Genomic DNA, 11,290 nt, shown 5'->3' with positions numbered 1-11,290 from the left:
CGAGTGCTGGGAGGTGGGCGGGGGGGAGCGGGGGGTGAGGGGAGAGGGGGCAGCAGCAGCGGGGAGTAAGGGAGAATAGCGATATAAAATCAATTGCGGCTGGAGGGTGAGCGAGAGTTTCAGCTGGGCTGTAGGGCGGGCGGTGAGGGGGGAGAGTGTGAATCTGTGGGGAAGGCGAGAAGGAAGGAGGGAGGGATAGGGGTGAGATTGAGAGAGGGGGAGGGAGGAGGGGTGGGGAAGGAAGGAAGGAAGGAAGGAAGGGTTGGAGGAAAGGAAAGAAATGAATGAAACAGGAAGCAACGAGAAGAAGGAAGGATGGAAAGGGTTGGAGGAAAGGAAGGAAGGAAGGAAGGAAGGAAGGAAGGAAGGAAGGAAGGAAGGAAGGAAGGAAGGAAGAGAGAGAGGGGTGAGATTGAGGGAGGGGTGGAAAAGGAAGGAAGGAGGGAGGGAAAGAGAGAGAGGGAAGGAAGAAGGGAAAGAAAGAAAGAGCAGGGAAGGGTTGGAGGAAAGGAAAGGAATGAATGAAACAGGAAGCAATGAGAAGAAAGGAAGGAAGGAAGGAAAGGGTTGGAGCAAAGAAAGGAAGAAAGGAAGGAAAAAGGAAGGGAGGGAGGGAGGGTGAGATTGAGGGAGGGGGTGGAAAAGGAAGGAAGGAAGGAAGGAAGGAAGGAAGGAAAGAGAGGGGGAAAGGAAGGAAATAAGAAGCAATGAGACGAAGGAAGGAAAGAAAATGAATGAAATAAGAAGCAATTAGACGAAGAAAGGAAGGAAGGAAAGAAAAAGCAGGGAAGGGTTGCAGGAAAGGAAAGAAAGGAATGAAATAGGAAGGGAGGAAGGAAGGAGCATCGAAGGGTTGGAGGAAAGGAAGAAAATGAATGAAATAAGAAGGAATGAGACGAAGGAAGGAAGGAAGGAAGGAAGGAAGGAAAGAAAGAGGGGAGCAGTGGAAAGAGGGAGGAAAAAAAACAGGAAGGAAGGAAGGAAGGAAGGAGTACTTAGGCTATGTCTCTTGGGACAGGTTAGCTGAGCTCCTGAGCAAGCGCCCCGTGCCCCGCCTGCCCTCTTCGCCCCTCGGCCCCGTCTGCCTCCGCCCCCGACTGTATCAGGACCCCCGCCTTCTCCCCACCTGCTCCCTCGCCAGCCAGCCAGCCACGCGCCCTAGCCGGAGAGCCCCGGCCGTCCCCATCGCGCAATCGGCTGGATCTCCCTTCAGCAGGCCGTGCTCACAACTCGGCCCAGGGACCCCCCAGCAGCGGATCTCCGGCCCAGCTGAAGAATCCGGCAACAAGCCCCCTCCTCCTCAATCGCTCCGCCGAAATACGCTTCAAAACCCCCAGATAGGCCGCCGGCCACCAAGTCTCGTGGTGCCCTGAGCGAGGCTCTCTCCCCAACACCACCACCTCGAACTGCGTTCTCCCGGCTACCCGAGCGAACCAGCGGCAGGACCCCGGTATGGGCCCCCCCAATATTTTTTATAAGTCGGCGCCCCTGAGCTTTCCTCCATATTAAAAAGGAAGGTTTTTTTATTTATTTAAATGAGACTATTTCTTTGCTTGCTTGCTCTCCCTCCCTCCCTTTGATAAAAAGGGAGAGTCTGCTGGGATGGGTTTTTTTTTGGGGGGAGGAGGGCTTCTGTGTCAGGGGGAAATAGAGGGGAGAAGATTTAACTGGCTGCCTTCTGCTGAAATGGGAGGTTGGGTACTGCGTGAGAATGATGAGGAGGGTGTTTATCGGTAAGCAGTGCAGGCAAATGTGTGTCTACTCACAAACAAGCCACACTGAATTCAATGGGGCTTACTCCCAGGAAAGTCGAAGTACATTTAGTTGAACTCAGTGGGGCTTATGCATGCACAGATTCCACTTAGACCTCTGAGTGGGGAAGCAGATGCAACTTGACTAGTAAATCACTTAATCTATTCTTAAATTAGTTGAAAATATATTAAATATATTATATGGAAATTCATTTAATATTTTAATTAAATCTACTACTTCCTTACATTTTAAAGCCCTCCACCACCACGGGAAGGCGCAGCAAAGACTGCCGTCACCCCTGGGAAGCACAGTGCACCCTCCACCACTGTGGCGAGGCCCTCCCCCACCGTGGGAATGCCTGGCAAGACCCTCCACTGCCAGGGATAGGCGAGGTGAGGCCCTCCACCACTGCAGGAAGGCATGGTGGGACCTTCTGTCACCACGGGGAGGCACAGTGGGGCCTTCTTTCTCCACAGAGATTCCTGGTGATGCCCTCCACTGTCGCAGATTGGTGCACAAGGCCCTCTGCCACCGCAGGGATGCTCCGTGAGGCCCTCTTCTGCCATGGAGATGCCTGGCAAGACACTCTGCTGCTGCAAGGAAGTGTGATGGGGCACTCAGCTGCCGCGGATATATATTGTGATATATCAAGATATTGTGATGTTTAGCTGGTGATATATTGTGATCTTGAAAAGCAGATATCGCCCAGCCCTACTGCAGACAGGGAGCCACCACTGAAAAGGTCCCATTCTCCTGCTTGTAAAAGTAAAATAATTATAATAATTTTAATTATCCCTGAGCAGAGTGCCCAGTTCAAACAAACAGGAGCGCCTGAGCACCTCTGCTGCTTTAGTCTTTAAGAGAGGGGAGACACAGGATGTGATGGGAACCCAGAGAATTATCTAGTACAATCTCCTGCAATGCAGGAACCACAGCAAAATAATCCCTGAGTTCACAGCGAAAGTGGATCACCTTCTGAGGGAGACTGCTCCACTGTCAATTGGCTCTTACCCCTACAAAATTCTTCTGAAAGTTTAGTTTGAATCACCTTTCTTGCCATTTAAATAAATTGAAACACAGACTCATAGAATTGTTAGCTTTCCATACTGCGCTCTGTAGATTTTCTTCATGAGCGGATTTTCTCTTTTTTCTGTGCATGCAGAAGAAGCACCAATACTAAGTTCATAGTTATGTCTTATGTGTCTTTGAATCGTAGAATTGTAGAGTTGAAAGGGAGCATGAAGCCCAACCCCCTGCAATGCAAAAAATCACAGCTAAAGAACCTCTAACAGGTGGCTGTCCAACGTCTGTTTAAAAACCTCCAAGGAAGGAGAGTTCACCACCTTCCGAGGGAGAACGTTCCACTCGAAAGACGGCGACCGTAGAGAGGCGTCCAGGCAAGGCAGCAGTAGCAGCGCGCCACCTCCTTGGCCGAGAGCTGCCCGGAGCTGTCCTTTCAGCACCACTGCGGGTACCTCCGTAAGCAGAGCTCATGCACCAGTCGCCGCCCCGGCTCAATTCCGCAAGGTATTCTCAGAAGAAGGTGAGCAACGGGGACAGTGGCAGACCTTGTGACCTCAAATTTTAGCGGCGCAAATTCGGCAGCTATCCCCACCTCCAATTCTACATAATATTTGTACAATTGACCGGTGCACCAAACAGTTCGCGTTCCCCTAAATCCGCCTCTGGCGGAGTGTGGGGAGAGTGAGCGAACGAGCAATGAGCAAGCTGCGCCCCACCCTGCGCCAGGCTCCCGCGCCGCTGCGCGGTCGGCCGGGAAAGAAGCCAGCGAAGGCGGAGTGGTCGATTGGGAGCGAGTTGGCCGGCCAGTCCCCGCATAAGCTTAGCGGAGATGGGGAGGTGGTGGAGGAGGAGAGCCGAGCGGTGACAGACGAAGATGAAGAAGAGGACTGCTGCCAGGTGGCTGGCTAGGGGATGCCGACGCCCCGGTGCCGGCCATGGTGAAGGGTTTCCCGGCGGTGGCAACACAGCATCATGCACTGCTCGGTGGGAGCCCATAGCAGCAGCAGCCAAGCGGCAGCAGCAGGGAGAGGCTGGGGGCACTATCGGGGCGGGGACCGGCGGTGGACAGGGGGCGCCGCTGCCGCGCGTCTCCTTGTGTCCAAAGATGCTTCTGCCGCCGCCGCCGCCCGTCGTCGCCGAGCCACCATGCTGCGGAGGAGGAGGAGGCCGGTGACATTGCCGGGAGGGGGCGCGAAGAGGAGTCAGGAGGAGGAGAAGGAGCCCCTCCCTCGCCCCCCCTTCCAAAAATATGACCGGCGGCACCGCCTTCCAGAGCCGTCGCCCCCGTGCCTCCTCCAGCCCGCCCGACAAGCCTTGCGCCGACTCTGAGCGGGCCCAGAAATGGCGCCTGTTGCTGGCCTTGCTCCTTTTCTTCACCGTCCTTCTTTCTGACAGCCTCTGGCTCTGCGCCGTCGCCGCTGGGGCCCAGCTCGGAGCCCAATATAGGAGCGTCTCCTGGCCAGAAGTCGCGGTGATGGGCAGCGACGATGGTCAGGCCCCGACGGCTCGGCCCTGTCTGGACTTGAGTTCGGCCTGCAGCCCACGGCACCTCCTGCAAGGACCGCCCGGGGTCGCCTTCCCGGCAGCGCGTGTGGAGGCCTCACCGTCGCACCTGGCCTTTCTGGAGCGGCACTTCCGGGTCCTGCGGCTCCAGTTCTGCGAGGCCTACACCGTCTGGGACCTGCTGCTGGGCATGGACGACCCGGAGAGCCTGGACTGCAGTCTCCGCAGCCTGCTGGCTGACGTGGCGGCGGGCGGAGCGCGGCGCGGGGAGGCCTGCAGCGGCTGCCTCGAGGCCTACCAGAGGCTGGACCAACACGCTCAGGAAAAATACTATGAGTTCGAAGAGCTGCTGGAGAAGTACCTGCAGGCTAAGGACTACTCTGTGTGCTCCTGCCTAAGGGACTGTAAGGTATGGTTATTATCACTATTACTACTATTAATTGCCATTATATCCCACCTTTCTTCCAAGGAGCTCAATGTGGTGTACACAGCGGCGTAGCGTGGGTTGTCAGCACCCAGGACAAGGCAAGTAATTTGCGCCCCCTAACCCGTGGATTTGTGCCCCCTAACCCTAACCCCCAGATGTTGCGCCCGGTGCGGCCGGCCCCCCCTGCACCCCCCACGCTACGCCACTGGGTGTACATACTTCTCATTTAATTCTTAGTCCTTTAATTCAATGTGGTGTACATACTTCTCATTTAATTCTTTTTTTTAATAAAATATTTATTAAAGGTTTTAAACAATATAACACCAAGCACATAAAACACCATCACCAAAATAAAAAAAATACACACAGAACAAAAAAAATACAACATAGTTAAATTTCAAAAACCAAATTTCCATAACCTTCTTTTCAGACTCCCTCACATCTCCCTTTCCTGCGTTCCCGTTTACAAAGTCATATTCAGCAATACTTCCCCTTCTCTCAAATCTTGTTTTAATTTGTACCTTTCAAATATTATGTCTCCAATTTTACCCTTTGTTATCAAATATTTAAATATTTAAGCTTGACATAATATTAATCAAATTTCATCTTTGTTCTTATAGTTCAGTTATTTTCATACTTCTTTCCACTAAGTTACTAATGCCAAGTTATCTTTATATCCTGCATCATTCTAGCATTCATACAATTTACAGTACTTTTGCAAGTAGTCCTTAAATTTCTTCCAGTCCTCTTCCACTGTCTCTTCTCCCAGGTCTCGGATTCTGCCAGTCATTTCTGCCAATTCCATGTAGTCTATCAGTTGCATCTGCCATTCCTTCTCATTTAATTCTTAGTCCTCTTTGGTAGGCTAGGCTGAGAGGGTGTATGACTGACCATCCAAGGTTACAAGCAGTGAGCTTCATGGCCAAGTGGGGATTCAAATCCAGGTCTCCTTAGTCTGCCACTCTTAACCATTACACTACACAAGTGACTTGTTTTCCCTCGTGTTTGCTTGCTCACACCTGCACACCTTGCTCATTTAGAGTAAACTGCTCTGTAACATAGCTGAAATCTAGGTATAGAATCATAGAACTGTAAAGTTGCAAGTGTCACCTAGTCCAGTCCTCTGCAATGCAGGTGGAAGGACAGCAGGAAAATTGGTTTTATAAAAGGAGGGAAAGCAGAGGACAGCCTCATATCTCCCCACCCTGAACAGTCAATGAATTGTTGGGCAGGGTGGGTGGGGAGTTGCCATGGAGCCTATGATGGAGAAAGGCTACTAGCCACGATGGCTATGCTCTGCCTCCACAGTTGGGTGAAGTGGTGCTTCTGCATACTAGTTGCTGGAAACTAGCTCTCAAAGTTCACTTGTCCTCTGGAGCACATTGTTACACTATGGAACTTACTCCCACAGGAGGCAATGATGGCCACCAACTTGGATGGCTTTAAAAGCGGATTAGACAAATTCATGGAAGAGAGGGCTGTGGACCATTGGCCTGATTCTGCAACCTGTTGGATGAGGTGTGTGACTCATAATCAGAAGAGCCCTGCTGGATCACTCCTCTTTTAAATTTCCTATTATAGGTTTCAAAATTCTGTTACTTACAAAAATGATGCCTGTTGCGCTCGTATCATGTAGCTTGGTGGGAATTTGTCTACTTCATGAGGTCTAGGAACCTGCTAAATTTCAAACCAACCTGATAAAAACTGAGATAAGTACAGCAAGTTGGAAAGTGCTCGCCTTTGTCATTGTTGGAAGATTCAAACAGTGTTAGGAACTCAGATATTTATTTATTTATTTCCAGTTTTTTAAAATTCATTTTATAACACAAATGAACAAAACAAACAGGAAAACAAACAATACAAACAATACAGATTCTTGTATTATCCTTATTTTTTCTAAACATCATAATTTCTAACCATTTTTTTATCACACTTGCTTTAACCATAAAAACTTCACATTTTATCACTTGCAAATAATACACTATCTTCTACTTCTAACCCTACAGCCTAAATCCACTTCCAAAGCTATTCTAAGATTTAAATATTAACATGTTTTTTCAAATATTCCTTAAACTTCTTCCAATCTTCTTCCACTGTCTCCTCTCTCTGGTCTCGGAGTCTCCCAGTCAGTTTGGCAAGTTCCATATAGTCCATCATCTTCATCTGCCATTCTTCGATAGTTGGTAAATCTTGTTTCTTCCAATTCTTCGCTAGCAGTATTCTCGCAGCTGTTGTGGCATACAGAAAAAAAGTAACATCCTTTTTTGGGATTTCACCCCCCACTATACCAAGTAAAAGGTCTTCTGGTTTTTTAATAAATGTGTTTTTCAACACTTTCTTCAGTTCATTATAAATCCTTTCCCAGAAGTCTTTTACCTTGGGGCGCGTCCACCACATGTGGTAAAAGGTTCCTTCTTTTTCTTTACATTTCCAGCATTTATTATGATGAGTATGATACATTTTGGCTAACTTCACTGGTGTTAAATACCATCTATACATCATTTTCATCAAATTTTCTCTTAATACATTACAAGCTGTAAATTTAATTCCTCTTTTCCACAATTTCTCCCAATCCACCATCATGGTATTGTGCCCCACATCCCTGGCCCATTCAATCATTACAGATTTCACTTGTTCATCTTTCGTATGCCATTCCAGCAACAAATTGTACATCTTAGATAGGTTTTTTGTTTTTATATCTAATAATTCCATTTCCAGTTTGGATTTCTCTGCTTGAAAACCAATTTACTTATCCATTTTAAAGACTTCACTTATCTGGATGTACTGGAACCAATCATTAATTTATCTTTTCAACCTTTCATAGGATTTTAATCTAAATTGGTCTCCTACTTCCATCAGAATATCATTATACTTCAACCACATATCTTTCATATTCAACCTTTTATGGGTCTTAGCTTTCAATGGTGATATCCACCTGGGTGTTTTCCTTTTTAGCAAATCCCTATATTTTATCCAAACATTGTACAAAGATTTTCTAATTATATGATTTTTAAATCCTTTATGAGTTTTTATCTTCTCATACCATAAATATGCATGCCAACCAAATACATTATCAAAACCTGCCAAGTCCAAAACGTCTGTATCTTCCAGTAAAAACCATTCTGTCAGCCAGCAAAAGGCTGCAGCTTCAAAATAAATCCTTAAATCTGGCAGGGAGAAACCCCCTCTCTCTTTCACATCTGTTAATAATTTAAACTTGATTCTGGGTTTTTCCCTCTGCCAGATAAATTTAGATAATACCTTTTGCCATTCCTTAAAACAATTCAACTTATAAATGATAGGAAGTACTTAGAACAAAAATAACAACTTAGGCAATACATTCATCTTTATCGCAGAAATTCGGCCCAACAAAGATAATTTCAACCTTGTCCATATATCCAAATCTCTTTTGATATCTTTCCATAACTTTTCGTAGTTGTCTTTGTACAAATTCAGTTTTTTTGCAGTCATACTTACACCCAGATATTTCACCTTTTTCACAAACTTCAGCCCTGTGGTTTCCTCTAAATTAAGTTTTTCATGTATTGTTAATTTTTTCCCTAAACCTTTGGTTGTATTCTTATTCAATTTGAAACCTGCAACTTGTCCGAACTCTTGAATCATCTTCAGTGCTTTAATTGCACTGATCTCGGGGTCCTGTAAAGTCAATACCAAATCACCAGCAAAGGCTTTTAACTTAGATTGTTTAGTTCCAACTACTATACCTTTAACTTCCTCATCTTTCCTTATCATATTCAGCAGCACCTCTAGGGCAGAAATACAAAGCAGTGGGGAGAGTGGGCACCCTTGCCTGGTTCTCTTCTCAGAAACTCAGATATTTAAGCTACTTGCCAAATGACTCCTTAATCCTGAGTTATTGGTACAACAACGGAATGTCTAGTCTCTGTTTTTATTTTATTTTTTGCAAGATTTGTTGTTGTTTAGTTGTTGAGTCGTGTCCGACTCTTCGTGACCCCATGGACCAGAGCACGTCAGGCACTCCTGTCTTCCACTGCCTCCCGCAGTTTGGTCAAACTCATGTTTGTAGCTTCAAGAACACTGTCCAACCATCTCGTCCTCTGTCGTCCCCTTCTCCTTGTGCCCTCCATCTTTCCCAACATCAGGGTCTTTTCCAGGGAGTCTTCTCTTCTCATGAGGTGGCCAAAGTATTGGAGCCTCAGCCTCACGATCTGTCCTTCCAGTGAGCACTCAGGGCTGATTTCCTTCAGAATGGATAGGTTTGATCTTCTTGCAGTCCATGGGACTCTCCTCCAGCACCATAATTCAAAAGCATCAATTCTTCGGTGATCAGCCTTCTTTATGGTCCAGCTCTCACTTCCATACATCACTACTGGGAAAACCATAGCTTTAAATATACGGACCTTTGTTGGCAAGGTGATGTCTCTGCTTTTTAAGATGCTGTCTAGGTTTGTCATTGCTTTTCTCCCAAGAAGCAGGCGTCTTTTAATTTGTGACTGCTGTCACCATCTGCAGTGATCACGGAGCCCAAGAAAGTAAAATCTCTCACTGTCTCCATTTCTTCCCCTTCTATTTGCCAGGTGGTGATGGGCCCAGTGACCTTGATCTTCGTTTTTTTGATGTTGAGCTTCAGACCATATTTTGCGCTCTCCTCTTTCACCCTCATTAAAAGGTTCTTTAATTCCTCTTCACTTTCTGCCATCAAGGTTGTGTCATCTGCATATCTGAGGTTGTTGATATTTCTTCCAGCGATCTTAATTCCGGCTTGGGATTCATCCAGCCCAGCCTTTCGCGTGATGAATTCTGCATATAAGTTAAATAAGCAGGGAGACAATATACAGCCTTGTTGTACTCCTTTCCCAATTTTGAACCAATCCGTTGTTCCATATCCAGTTTTAACTGTAGCTTCTTGTTTTTTTTAAAAGATATTTATTAAAAGTTTTTAAGCTATAACAAGAAAAAAGAAAAATAAACATACAAAATAAAAAACAGTTAAAAACACACATTAATTTTCAATAACATAACTTCCATACACTTATTTCCTTGGACCTCCTCATACCTCCCTTCTTTGTATTCCAGTTCGATTTGTTTGTTCAGCAAATCCTTACCATTAAACTTTTACCCATTTGTGAAACCTCTTTCCCCCCCCCGTATCTCTTAAAGCATTACACCTGGAAACCGCTTCGTTTCTATCCAACATCCTTCTAACATTCATTAATTTTACAATATTTCTGTAAGTAGTCTTTGAATTTCTTCCAGCCTTCTTTCACCGACTCTTCTCCCTGGTCTCGGATTCTGCCAGTCATTTCTGCCAATTCCATGTCTAACTGTAGCTTCTTGTCCCAAATAGAGATTTCTCAGGAGACAGATGAGGTGATCAGGCACTCCCATTTCTTTAAGAACTTGCCATAGTTTGCTGTGGTCAACAGTCAAAGGCTTTTGCATAGTCAATGAAGCAGAAGTAGATGTCTTTCTGGAACTCTCTAGCTTTCTCCATAATCCAGCGCATGTTTGCAATTTGGTCTCTGGTTCCTCTGCCCCTTTGAAATCCAGCTTGCACTTCTGGGAGTTCTCAGTCCACATACTGCTTAAGCCTTCCTTGTAGAATTTTAAGCATAACCTTGCTAGCATGTGAAATGGGTGCAATTGTGCGGTAGTTGGAGCATTCTTTGGCACTGCCCTTCTTTGGGATTGGGATGTAGACTGATCTTCTCCAATCCTCTGGCCACTGCTGAGTTTTCCAAATTTGCTGGCATATTGAGTGTAGCACCTTAACAGCATCATCTTTTAAAATTTTAAATAGTTCAGCTGGAATATCATCACTTCCACTGGCCTTGTTATTAGCAGTGCTTTCTAAGGCCCATTTGACTTCACTCTCCAGGATGTCTGGCTCAAGGTCAGCAACCACACTACCTGGGGTGTATGAGACATCTGTATGTTTCTGGTATAATTCCTCTGTGTATTCTTGCCACCTCTTCTTGATGTCTTCTGCTTCTGTTAGGTCCTTACCACTTTTGTTCTTTATTATGGTAATCTTTGTACGAAATGTTCCTTTCATATCTCCAATTTTCTTGAACAGATCTCTGGTTTTCCCAATTCTATTGTTTTCCTCTATTTCTTTGCATTGCTCGTTCAAGAAGGCCTTCTTGTCTCTCCTTGCTATTTTTTGGAAATCTGCATTCAGTTTCCTGTATCTTTCACTATCTCCCTCGCATTTTGCTTGCCTTCTCTCCCCTTCTATTGTAAGGCCTCGTTGGACAGCCACTTTGCTTTCTTGCATTTCCTTTTCATTGGGATGGTTTTTGTTGCTGCCTTCTGTATAATGTTACGAGCCTCCATCCGTAGTTCTTCAGGCACTCTGTCCACCAAATCTAAATCCTTAAACCTGTTCCTCACTTCCACTGTGTATTCATAAGCGATTTGATTTAGATTGTATCTTACCGGCCCAGTAGTTTTTCCTACTTTCTTCAGTTTAAGCTTGAATTTTGCTATAAGAAGCTGATGATCTGAGCCACAGTCAGCTCCGGGTCTTCTTTTTGCTGACTGTATAGAGCTTCTCTATCTTTGGCTGCAGAGAATATAATCAATCTGATTTCGAAGCTGCCC

The 11,290-nt window shown here is 46.0% G+C and overlaps 1 long non-coding RNA gene and 1 pseudogene across 3 annotated transcripts in view; both read left to right on the top strand.

Annotated features, from left to right (window-relative positions):
- The first annotated feature begins 223 nt into the window (after positions 1–223).
- LOC309523390 lies at positions 224–585 on the top strand. 2 transcript variants are annotated; one of them, XR_014215341.1, is made up of 2 exons: positions 224–324; positions 361–585. It is a non-coding gene; the product is annotated as an uncharacterized lncRNA (long non-coding RNA). The 2 variants fall into 2 exon arrangements; XR_014215342.1 differs by having other exon boundaries at positions 357–585.
- Positions 586–3,975: 3,390 nt separating this feature from the next.
- LOC309523262 (NALCN channel auxiliary factor 2 pseudogene) overlaps positions 3,976–11,290 on the top strand; it is an 84,403-nt pseudogene continuing 77,088 nt past the window's right edge. The window contains exon 1 of the transcript XR_014224659.1: positions 3,976–4,687. The product of XR_014224659.1 is annotated as an NALCN channel auxiliary factor 2 pseudogene (transcript). The remainder of the gene's footprint in view (positions 4,688–11,290) is intronic.

Source organism: Podarcis vaucheri (assembly GCF_965113315.1).
Source record: "Podarcis vaucheri genome assembly, chromosome: W".
Taxonomy (NCBI): Eukaryota; Metazoa; Chordata; class Lepidosauria; order Squamata; family Lacertidae; genus Podarcis; species Podarcis vaucheri.
Note: the sequence above shows the minus strand (reverse complement) of the source record. Positions and strands in the feature narration are given on the sequence as shown.